General features: G+C 43.6%; 1 protein-coding gene across 1 annotated transcript in view; it reads left to right on the forward strand.

Annotated features, from left to right (window-relative positions):
- The first annotated feature begins 2,082 nt into the window (after positions 1–2,082).
- LOC106583186 (metabotropic glutamate receptor 2) overlaps positions 2,083–12,714 on the forward strand; it is a 96,996-nt gene continuing 86,364 nt past the window's right edge. Inside the window, exon 1 of the mRNA XM_014167087.3 lies at positions 2,083–3,224. The gene's annotated coding sequence lies outside the window, so the exon portion shown is untranslated. The remainder of the gene's footprint in view (positions 3,225–12,714) is intronic.

A 12,714-nucleotide genomic window follows, 5' to 3' on the forward strand; every position in this document is an offset into this window, starting at 1 on the left:
AATTATATTAGTTATTGCACATAAAGATGTATGACATTTATCTCTATTGAACAAAAAATAACATCTGGAAATTCTGGAGTCTATAGTCTTATTGTCAAACCAAAATTCATAATCACTGGACTAGGTTGCTGACTGCACATTAAAATATATTTAATCATGCATTCCTGCTTGGACGTGTTAGATGAAACAACTTATGTATTGAATACTTGAATAGTCTATTTATAATTCTTAATAAAGCACTATGAATGACTTTATGATGATTTTGGTCTGACCAAGTCATGGGCTGGTGCCACCAACTGTAAAGGTTAGTGGCACCATTGACACCAGGGGAAAATGTTGGACAAAGAACAAGAAGCACAGAGTACAGCAGAGAAGATGCTGAGACAGACAGACAGAGACAGACAGACACAGACAGAGAACAAGAAGCACAGAGTACAGCAGAGAAGATGCTGAGACAGACAGAGAACAAGAACCACAGAGTACAGCAGAGAAGATGCTGAGACAGACAGACAGACAGACATAGAACAAGAAGCACAGAGTACAGCAGAGAAGATGCTGAGACAGACAGACATAAAACAAGAAGCACAGAGTACAGCAGAGAAGATGCTGAGACAGACATAAAACAAGAAGCACAGAGTACAGCAGAGAAGATGCTGAGACAGACAGACATAAAACAAGAAGCACAGAGTACAGCAGAGAAGATGCTGAGACAGACAGACATAAAACAAGAAGCACAGAGTACAGCAGAGAAGATGCTGAGACAGACAGCAAAACCGGGAGTCAAACTAAATGGCTAGAGCAAAGCCGCAGTTATAGTGGTGAGATGTATCTCCAGTGGTGTTTTTACATATTGTATATGTTTTAAACATGAGCTGGTTATTAAAAATGAGGAGGACCATGTCTCGCCAGTAACTGCTACAGAAATGGTTGAGAAACGCTGTTCTGTACTGCCAATGTTGTCAGCACTACTGCCTGTGTCTAGGTAGGGTCAGGCTGTATGTGTGGGGGTGGGGTGTGTATGGCTGGTGGTCTGCCGGGGGAGGGGGGCTCCACACTGTCAAATCCCTTCATCCAGGACATGCACAGCATTTCTTCAAGTGTGGTGTGCAATTCTGAAATCAACGATTTAATTCCATCCCAAGAAAATGTAATCATTAAGAAACCATGCAGTGAATTCTCGATATCACACTCATCGCTTTTATATTACCGGGCTTTGTTTCAATCACTTCGCATTCCATCCTTTATGGGCCACATTTAGAACCATCCAGAGTCCAGTCCCGCTCCAATCACTTGGTGCATCATTGTGGATTTGCTTCCACATGGATTGGCGCTTTAAACATGCATGTAATCACCACACATCTGAGACTCATTTAGAATATTTTGTTCAATTTCAGAGGTTAAATATGCCAGAGAGGCAGGCTAAAAGCCCTGACTAAGGGAGGGTTTACTATTATCATTATGTCATTTCGTGATGTCGGAGTGTGGGATATTTACATTTTAAACTCAAATAGGTAGTCATTCCCTGATCTCTGGGCATCCACTTTGTGGACTATAGGGATATGTGTGATGCTGTTTACCAAGCAGTGGCGGGGTGACCGCTTTTTTATGTTTGTATCACAGATTGACCCTTTCGTCTTAGTCATTATCTGTCTGATGAATCGAATGAAAATGTAGCCTATACCACATACAGATCTGTATTTTCAATTCAAAGAAGAATTCATCGATACTGTCATGGCTGACAGATATACAGAATGTCTGCTATATATAATCACAATTGTTTAATCTGCCACTCCACCAGTTATCCACAGTCAAGTTAGGAGAGTAGCTGCATAAGGTCTGCACTGCATTGACAACTGATTTAATTAATAGTGAAACCCACATAGATTAGCCTACATTTGAGAGCTTTGAGGTCATGGAGATATGGCCTTTCCTTTGTTGTCAATTATAATTCATATTATTCCAGTGGATGTATGAAGATGGGTGACGTCGCATACAAAACCAGTGATAGCCCCTCCCTGACTGTGTGAATGTGGTTTTTGGCAGAAGAGGGTTAGAGGTCACAACACATAATTTGGTGATCTTGAGAGTCCATATCCCGTGCGCGCAGGGTTACCACCTGGGAGCCACCTCGCGTTCTCCCTCGTCTCCACTCCCGTGTCAGAACTTGTGCGTGGACTGTAAATAGAAATCTATCGATGCAGCTAAGCAGTCTCCGAGCAGCTGCTGTTATGAGTTTTGCTTGTTCGGTTGAACAAAATCAAGACGATTCACCTGAGCTTCTCCACATTTACATGCTCAGCGCATCCTAATCAACAGCTCTCGAAAACAGAATGCAAAAAGCTACTAGGATAACATAATCTGTCTTCTAACTATTCTTATTGTATTAATACTAGCCTAATATCACAATGCATTTGTAATATGCTATTATTAGGATATGCATGATAACAGTTAGACCTAATCTAAACTTTTGAGAAAGACTACGACCCGTTTCTTATTGCGCCGATTTAAATTAATCAATAGCATCTGTATTGATTGTCAGGGTGGTCGTTCACAACGTGCAGGCTTGATAGCCCACAGACACACCTATTCGGAGTCGCTATCATCCACAGGCGGTCGGTCTGTTGCCTTCTGTTGTGGCTGTCAATATGACAGTTCAGTTCACATGATAGCCTATGGACTCGTGTGACCGTTTTAAAAATGTAAAACTATGCATGGTGAAGGAATAATGAGTTGACTCGTTAAAATATCATGCACCCGTGATCAGATATGTTTCATTCCTCGACTCATCCTTTCTACCAGGCTTATTGATAACACTTGTCTAATTTGTTATCAAATAAGATCTGTTGCACATCTGAGTTATGAGGTGTGGACGCGCGGTTAGTAATCTGAAGGGACTCAAGTGAGTATAATGTTCAATTAGTACCAGAGGTGTGTAAAAAGGTGGGTAGACTTTTTAACCACGGGATAAAATCTCAAGGAATCCGCGCGCTCCTCCGAGTGTTTTTCAGCACCAAGGACAGTTACTCATGCGCGCCGCAGCTGCGAGGCGCGAAAACTTCATTCACTCTCATCCCTTGTCCTTCCTTCCTCAGTATCTACGAATTGTGTAATCGGCACAAAAACACGATATTTATTGAAAGTATCACCAAGGATATGAAGTGCCTGACCTAATCTGTGTAACCTGTCGGATTTGGAATCGTTCAGAAGAGAGATTCATTGGACAGGTAAGAGCTTTTGGTTTTTGTGTAGCCTACATTTGTTCCCAGCAACAGCAGCATGCACATTGTATGCACGATTACGACCATGCTTTCTTTGTAAGTCTATAGCATGGAACAAAGCTTTGTTATAGATATAAAAGAGAGACTCCCATTCTGTTCCTTCTTTCTTTTGACACATCTCTCATAATTTGTAGAATTGTTGTTACAGAATTTGATTGACAAGTGGGGGGAAAAAATGTGTGTGAATGCCATGACTATAGAATAGGGTTACTTGCTTGCCATAGTAAACAAATTAGATCATGCCACCATTCTAATCATCTTTACATTTGTATATCTTCCAGCAAATTTAGTAGACACAAATCTTTTTTTTCAGAAGAGTCTCCTCAACATCATATATTTTACTGTATTTTCCATTATTCAACCTGTATGTTATTGTCATATATTGAGACTTTCAAAATCAAGTTTCCGTTTTCAATAGATCATAGAGTTGGTCAAATGATGTTTCCTTTATTGAGTCGCCTACAATATCCACACACCTTCCTTTAGTTTGCACATCTAAATGGATTCTGACTCCAGTGGTGAGTTGTGCATGTTCAGAGAGTCCAGGTTACACCTTGCATTAACATGTGGTTAATCGTGTGGTAAATGTGGTGTGCAGCTGTCTGAAAATGTTGGCACTATCAGAATGTGGACACAATCCGGACACAGGATGCATGTTAGCACCAGGTATGAACAGGGCTTTAGTGCATAACATAATATGTCCAAGAGGTGGACAAACCCTTGAATCACAAGTGAACCTATTCACTCCACATCATAGATTCCCAGGTCATATACCATACAGTATAGTAGACTTGTAATCCGTGTAGCTACTGGATTTTTCAGAGCTGTGGGAACAAGTAAAAGGGGCAGAAGCCTTATCAGAGTGGCATTGCATGTTGGTGTTTTTCTTGGAGCAAATGGTCTTGTAAAGCAATGAATGGTGTGCCCATGGCAGCACTCAGACCCAGCCACCAGAGAGGCTTAAGAGGAACATGCTCTTCTCTTTTCATCTGGAACTCTGTGCACAATCAGGAACGAGGTGGAGGAGGAGAATGAGGCGAGCCACTCGGTGCACCCATCTCTTTAGTCTTAATGGAATCCACCTCACCTGTATCAGCCCGGTGCAGTGTGGGTAGTGGCCCCCGGGGAGCGCTTCACAGCGTTGCACGACGGCATGGGGATGAAACCCTGCCAATCCCCCTGGGTGTGTCGGGGGCTGGGAGTCGATGTAGCACTGTGTATCAGAGTGTCTCAGAGCGTGGAGGAGCAGTGTTATTGCTGAGCACCAAGCATGTTAAAATCCTTGTTATCTGCCAAGAACACAAGCGTCCCCACCACTGGGCCGCCAGGCCATGGAGGCACCTAGATTGCTACTCATTAGTGTGTGGAGAAGGAGCTCACCTGTAGACCAGGATTAACCTGCAGGTCCATGGACCACTGGCTCCCAGGTGCCCAAACAAGCCTGTTCTCCTCTGACTCCTCCACCTCAACACATACTCACAAAGCCCTAACAGATTTTTTTTTAAAGAATGTATAAAATATGTGTGCTTTCTGGAGAATGTCCATAAGATTTGCCTATCGTTTTCAAAGGTGATTTTAGACTAAAGCGCCATAGACCGCAGGTCAGATGTCAGTGACCATATTGAAATACTGTAAGTATGTGGATGTGGAAAATCTCTCACAAAGGACATACAGGTATTATAATGATAAGGACACTTTTTCTGTAGCCACAGCAATTGAAGGAGGCCTACAGTATGTCACCACCATTCACCAGATGCATTGAGCATAGTCTAATGCAGGCTGATGTTTGGCAACTCAAACCTTCAGTTCCCTCCACAGATTTTCTATGGGATTAAGGTCTGGAGACTGGCTAGGCCACTCCAGGACCTTAATGTGCTTCTTCTTGAGCAACTCCTTTGTTGCCTTGGCCGTGTGTTTTGGTTCAATGCGTTGCTGGAATACCCATCCATGACCCATTTTCAATGCCCTGGCTGAGGGAAGGAGGTTCTCACCCAATATTTGACGGTACATGGCCCCGTCCATCGTCCCTTTGATGTGGTGAAGTTGTCCTGTCCCCTTAGCAGAAAAACACCCCCAAAGCATAATGTTTCCACCTCCATGTTTGACGGTGGAGATGGTGTTCTTCGGGTCATAGGCAGCATTCCTCCTCCAAACACGGCGAGTTGAGTTGATGCCAAAGAGCTCCATTTTGGTCTCATCTGACCACAACACTTTCACCCAGTTGTCCTCTGAATCATTCAGATGTTCATTGGCAAACTTCAGACGGGCATGTATATGTGCTTTCTTGAGCAGGGGGACCTTGCGGACGTTGCAGGATTTCAGTCCTTCACGGCGTAGTGTGTTACCAATTGTTTTCTTGGTGACTATGGTCCCAGCTGCCTTGAGATCATTGACAAGATCCTCCCGTGTAGTTCTGGGCTGATTCCTCACCGTTCTCATGATCATTGCAACTCCACGAGGTGAGATCGCATGGAGCCACAGGCCGAGGGAGATTGACAGTTCTTTTGTGTTTCTTCCATTTGCGACACCTTCTCACCAAGCTGCTTGGCGATGGTCTTGTAGCCCATTCCAGCCTTGTGTAGGTCTACAATCTTGTCCCTGACATCCTTGGAGAGCTCTTTGGTCTTGGCCATGGTGGATAGTTTGGAATCTGATTGATTGATTGCTTCTGTGGACAGGTGTCTTTTATACAGGTAACAAGCTGAGATTAGGAGCACTCCCTTTAAGAGTGTGCTCCTAATCTCAGCTCGTTACCTTCATAAAAGACACCTGGGAGCCAGAAATCTTTCTGATTGAGAGGGGGTCAAATACTTATTTCCCTCATTAAAATGCAAATCAATTTATAACATTTTTGACATGCGTTTTTCAGGATTTTTTTGTTGTTATTCTGTCTCCCACTGTTCAAATAAACCTACCATTAAAATGATAGACTGATCATTTCTTTGTCGGTGGGCAAACGTACAAAATCAGCAGGGGTTCAAATACTTTTTTCCCTCACTGTATGCTACTTATTTTTATTTTTTAACATGCACAGAAATAAACCACATCCATGTTCTCCTTTTGGTAGATATTTTCATTATTAAACATTCAATGAACTACACGGAGGGAAAAGTACACTGTGCATTCAGCACCACGGACAGAACACCACGGACACAAGAAAGAGGGAGAGGTCAACATTCCATTTAAACTTCTCAATCAGTGTGAGGAATGAAGTCTCTGATGGACATTGACTAGAGCAGTGAAGTCAGGTATAGTTTCTGATGTCGCTATGCTCAGGATTGCTGAGAGGTGAGAGTCAGTAAGAGATGATCTGTGCCTTGACTTGTTATATTTCATCACTGAAAATGTCTGTTCACATACATAGGTTGACCCAAACAGTACAAACATCTTCTGAGCATAACTCCTAATCTTTGGAAAGTTTTGTTCATCGAAAGATGCATAGAACCTTGTCAGTGACATTGTTTTGAATAGTTCTCCAATCACTGCATCAGACTGAAGATCGATAAGCTCAAGTTGCAGGTCAGTGGGAGCGTTATCCACATCAAAGGTGAAAGGAGAGGAAACCAACAGTATGTCATTTTCCAACACTTTGAAATCCTCAAAACGACGAGAACTCACCGTTCAAAGTACGCAGCAGCTTCTCCCACTGGTCATCTGATAGGGAACAGAGTAGTAGTGTCGGAAGGTGGGTGAGATTGTTGGTTTTTACTTGGTGGGTCAGGAGGAGTAATTTTCCCTTGAAGGCTTTGACAAGACTGTACATCTGATGTGCAAAAAGGCCCTTCCCTTGTAGTTTGGAATTCAGTTCATTCATGAAGGCCATGATGTCCACAGTGAAGGCAAAATCAGCCAACCATTCTTTATCTTGCAGCTGAGGGAAATCCACGTATTTTCCTTTCATTTGCAAAAACTCAGTAATCCCCGACTTCAGGTCCCACGCCCTTTGAAGCACCTTCCCCAAACTCAGCCATCTCACGTTTATGTGATAGGGGAGATCTGCATGTAGCAAAATGCTTGTGCTTCTAGCTCCGAAAGTGCAGTAATATCTAAGAAATTACACAATATATACCCAATACACACAAATCTAAGTAGGAATGAATTAAGACTATATACATATGTATGAGCGATGTCAGAGCGGAACGGACTAAGATAGAGTATTATAGTATAGACAACAGTACATACAGTTGAAGTTGGAAGTTTACATACACTTAGGTTGGAGTCATTAAAACTCATTTTCAACCACTCCACACGTTTTTTGTTAACAAACTATAGTTTTGGCAAGTCGGTTAGGACATTTACTTGCATGACACAAGTAATTTTTCCAACAATTGTTTACAGACAGATTATTTCACTTATAATTCACTGTATCACAATTCCAGTGGGTCAGAAGTTTACATACACTAAGTAGACTGTGCTTGGAAAATTCCAGAAAATGATGTCATGGCTTTAGAAACTTCTGATAGGCTAATTGACATCATTTGAGCCAATTGGAGGTGTACCTGTGGATGTATTTCAAAGCATACCTTCAAACTCAGTGCCTTTTTGCTTGACATGGGAAAATCAAAAGAAATCAGCCAAGACCTCAGAAAAAAATTGTAGACCTCCACAAGTCTGGTTCATCCTTGGGAGCAATTTCCAAATGCCTGAAGGTACCACATTCATCTGTACAAACAATAGTGCGCAAGTATAAACACCATGGGGCCACGCAGCTGTCATACCGGTCAGGAAGGAGACACGTTCTGTCGCCTAGAGATAAACGTACTTTGGTGCGAAAAGTGCAAATCAATCACAGAACAACAGCAAAGGACCTTGTGAAGATGCTGGAGGAAACAGGTACAAAAGTATCTATATCCACAGTACAACGAGTCCTATATCGACATAACCTGAAAGGCCACTCAGCAAGGAAGAAGCCACTGCTCCAAAGCCGCCATAAAAAAGCCAGACTACGGTTTGCAACTGCACATGGGGACAAAGATCATACTTTTTGGAGAAATGTCCCCTGGTCTGATGAAACAAAAATAGAACTGTTTGGCCATAATGACCATCGTCCTGTTTGGAGGAAAAAGGGGGAGGCTTGCAAGCCGAAGAACACCATCCCAACTATGAAGCACAGGGGGGGCAGCATCATATTGTGGAGGTGTTTTGCTGCAGGAGGGACTGGTGCACTTCACAAAATGGATGGCATCATGAGGATGGAAAATTATGTGGATATATTGAAGCAACATCTCAAGACATCAGTCAGGAAGTTAAAGCTTGGTCGCAAATGGGTCTTCCAAATGGACAATGACCCCCAAGCATATTTCCAAAGTTATGGCAAAATGGCTTAAGGACAACAAATTCACGGTATTGGAATGGCCATCACAAAGCCCTGACCTCAATCTTATCGAAAATTTGTGGGAAGAACTGAAAAAGCGTGTGCGAGCAAGGAGGCCTACAAACCTGACTCAGTTACACCAGCTCTGTCAGGAGGAATGGGCCAACATTCACCCAACTTATTGTGGGAATCTCGTTTGACCCAAGTAAAACTATTTAAAGGCAATGCTACCAAATACTAATTGAGTGTATGTAAACTTCTGACCCACTGGGAATGTGATGAAAGAAATAAAAGCTGAAATAAATCATTCTCTCTACCTTTATTCTGACATTTCACATTCTTAAAATAAAGTGTTGATCCTACCTGACCTAAGACAGGGAATTTTACTAGGATTAAATGTCAGGAATTGTGAAAAACGGAGTTTAAATGTATTTGGCTAAGGTGTATGTAAACTTCCGACTTCAACTGTACATGCCCTTAAGGGTTTTAGGGGCCAAGCCAAATTTCTTAGCCTCCTGAGGTTGAACAGGCACTGTTGCGCCTTCACCACACTGTCTGTGTGGGTGGACCATTTCAGTTTCTCAGTGATGTGTACGCCGAAGAACTTGAACCTTTCCACCTTCTCCACTGCGGTCCCGTCGATGTGGATAGGAGGGTGCTCCCTCTGCTGTTTCCTAAAGTCCACGATCGTTCTCCTTTCTTTTGTTGATGTTGAGTAAGAGGTTGTTTTCCAGGCATCACACTCCCAGAGCCCTCACCTCCTCCCTGTAGGCTGTCTCATCATCGTTGGTAATCAAGCCTACTACTGTTGTATCATCTGCAAACTTGATGATTGAGTTGGAGGCGTGCTTGGCCACTCAGTCATGGGTGAACAGGGAATACAGGAGGGGGCTGAGCACACACCCTTGTCGGGCCCCAGTGTTGAGGATCAGCTAAGTGGAGGTGATGTTTCCTACCTTCACCACCTGGGGGCGGCCCGTGATAAAGTCCATTACCCAGTTGCACAGAGCGGGGTTCAGACCCAGGGTCTCAAGCTTAATGATGAGCTTGGAGGGTACTATGTTGTTAGTCAATAAACAGCATTCTTACATAGGTATTCTTCTTGTCCAGATGGAATAGGGCAGTGTGCAGAGTGATGGCAATTGCATCGTCTGTCGATCTATTGGGGGCGGTAAGCAAATGGAAGTGGGTCTAGGGTGGCAGGTAAGGTATGATCCTTGACTAGTCTCTCAAAGCACTTCTTGATGACAGACGTGAGTGCTACGGGCGATAGTCATTTAGTTACCTTTGCCTTCTTGGGTACAGGAACAATGGTGGCCATCTTGAAGCATATGTGGACAGCAGACTGAGATAGGGAGAGATTGAATATGCCCGTAAACACACCAGCCAGCTGGTCTGCGCATGCTCTGAGGATGCGGCTTGGGATGCCGTCTGGGCCGGCAGCCTTGCGAGGGTTAACACATTTAAATGTTTTACTCACGTCAGCCACGGAGAAGGAGAGCCCACAGTCCTTGGTAGCGGGCCGCGTCAGTGGGACTGTGTTATCCTCAAAGCGTGCAAATAATTTTTTTAGCCTGTCCGGAAGCAAGACGTCGGTCTCGGTGACGTGGCTGCTTTTCCTTTTGTAGTCCATGATTGTCTGTAGTCCCTGACAGCAATGCTCTTTTTGCACACAAAGCACACAGCTTTCCCTTTTCCTTTTCTTTGAAATCTTCAAAAAACTCATTGTTGCGCAATTTTAGATAGCTACTATTTGTAATTGTGATGTGTGTGTGTCAGCCTGTCAGTCACTGTCTGTCCACGTGCAGTTGTTATTTATACGTGCCTTCAAAATAAATGTCCCACAATCATTACACAAAGGCGAGTATTCATTGGGCTTTTAATTTGAATAACAAATACATTTTTCAAAACTTTACTATTGCAAATTATTTATGTGATCTGAGCATGATTCCTTGGGCCGTATTGAATCAGGTCGTGGGCCTTTGCCCAGGCCTGGTCTAATGTATGGCTGTACTATATGAAAATCATTTATGGAATCCAATCACCTTCAATATGAATGCACAAGCGTTCCTTTGCAGGTAGATCTGCCCTGTTTCATCCTATGAGCTGCTATAGAGAGGGAAACCAAAGTAACTAATTAAACCCAAATGTCTGATAAGATATCTCGGTGCCACCCAGATCTCTTATCAGTTTTATTAGTTGGCCGTCATCTGTGATTAAGCTGCAGGATGATGAATGGCTGCGGTCCTATCAAACAGGACAGCTTAATTACTTACACCTCCTTATGGCCTCTTTCTGATCTCTTTTTAATTCACACACATATGCACACACACAGACACACACACACGTGCACACACACAATCTTGAGTCCATGTTTGATGTATGAGCTTTCATATTGTTTGACAAATTAGTTTGGAATTCTCTGAACTCCTACTAAACTAAATCTTTAGTTGATAAAAAATCACTTGCTGATTAAATAAGTGCCTGAACATCTCCTGCGACATTGTTTCCAGTGTGAGTTATGCTTCCAGGCACTTTTGCTCTTCCATAATAATGTGGCTAGGGTAGCATACAGCAGATGGTGTGTGTGTCCCTGGACAAGATTAATAGAGAGGCCCGGGGGACAGTCAAGACCCCCGAGGTAGCTATGTAGGACCAGGGACAATGTGTGTTTGTCTGTTCAGCCATGCATCTGTCTCATTGAAAGTAATATTGGTTTATATTGTGAGAATCTGTAAATGTTCTCTGCTGTGCAGACATCATTTGTGTTGGGGATGTGTGTATCTGTGTTTGTACAGGTGTGTGTGTGTGTGTGTGTATTTGTGCACATGTGAGAGATGTGTGTTTGAGAATGTTATATATTGAGACAGAATGAAAGCATGTCTCAGGTCTCAGTTCAGGATCAGGGAAGCCCACACTCTTGTTTCTCTCTTGTCACTAATGGTGTGTATGATGAATAATGGAAAGACCCACAGAAAACCTCATGCAGCCCCTGAAACACAAACACCATGCATCCATCACCCTGCCTGGGACAATCACAGCTCTGCCTGTAATGAGCTTACGAACACACAAAGAACATAGACAGTCAAGAAATCTTACATTAAGAAGTACACAGTGAGGTGGAATCAGGCCCATGGGAAGGGGTGGAGCTATGGAACTGTCCTAGGGTATTCCCTCCCTCACACAGGTGCAGAGAGCGTGCCAGGGATGGAGTTACTGTAAGGGGGAGCTGAGCAGAGACACACATGACCAAATCCAAACCCATTCTCTGTTAAATAGGTGAGCTGACTGGACCTCTCAGCCTACTTTCAGATCAATGATGAGGAAATGAACTGTGGTGGTGAGAGAGTGAGTGAGGATTTGATTGATATCTCCCTAATTGCTGTATGTCCCCACTAGTTGCCATTCAGTGCCAGCCTCAGTTTGCCTGTGTCACATCCTGACCAGTATAAGGGGTTATTTGTTATTGTAGTTTGGTCAGGACGTGGCAGGGGGTGTTTGTTTAGAGTGTTTTGGGGTTTGTTGGGCTATGTTCTTTGTTAGTCTATTTCTATGTTAGTTCTAGTATGTCGATTTCTATGTGGTGTTTGTTGGGTTGACCTTCAATTGGAAGCAGCTGCTCCTCGTTGCTTCTAATTGAAGGTCCTATTTAAGAGGGGTGTTTTTCTATGGGATTTTGTGGGTAGTTGTTTCTTGTTTAGCTGTGTGCCTGACAAGACTGTTATCGTCGTTGTTTTGTATACGTGTGTTTTGTTTCGGTTTTCCTTCTTTCTGCCTATTAAAAAGAAGACGAGTATACACATTCCCGCTGCGTTTTGGTTTAATCCTTACGACAACCGTGACAGAACTACCCACCACAAATGGACCAAGCAGCGGAGGAAGGAGCAGCAGCAGAGCTCTGTGGAGTCATGGACATGGGAAGAGATTCTGGACGGGGCAGGACCTTGGCACCAGGCTGGGGATTACCGACGCCCTAAGGAGGAGCTGGAGGCAGCCAAGATGGAGCGGCGCTATTATGAGGCATTATACGCACCGAGAGGCAAGTGCGAGAGGCAGCCCCAAAAATGTTTTGGGGGTGGGGGGGGGGCACACGGGTAGTTTGGCTGGGCTAAGGGTGAGCCC

This window comes from Salmo salar, chromosome 22, assembly GCF_965601325.2.
Source record: "Salmo salar chromosome 22, fSalSal1, whole genome shotgun sequence".
Taxonomy (NCBI): Eukaryota; Metazoa; Chordata; class Actinopteri; order Salmoniformes; family Salmonidae; genus Salmo; species Salmo salar.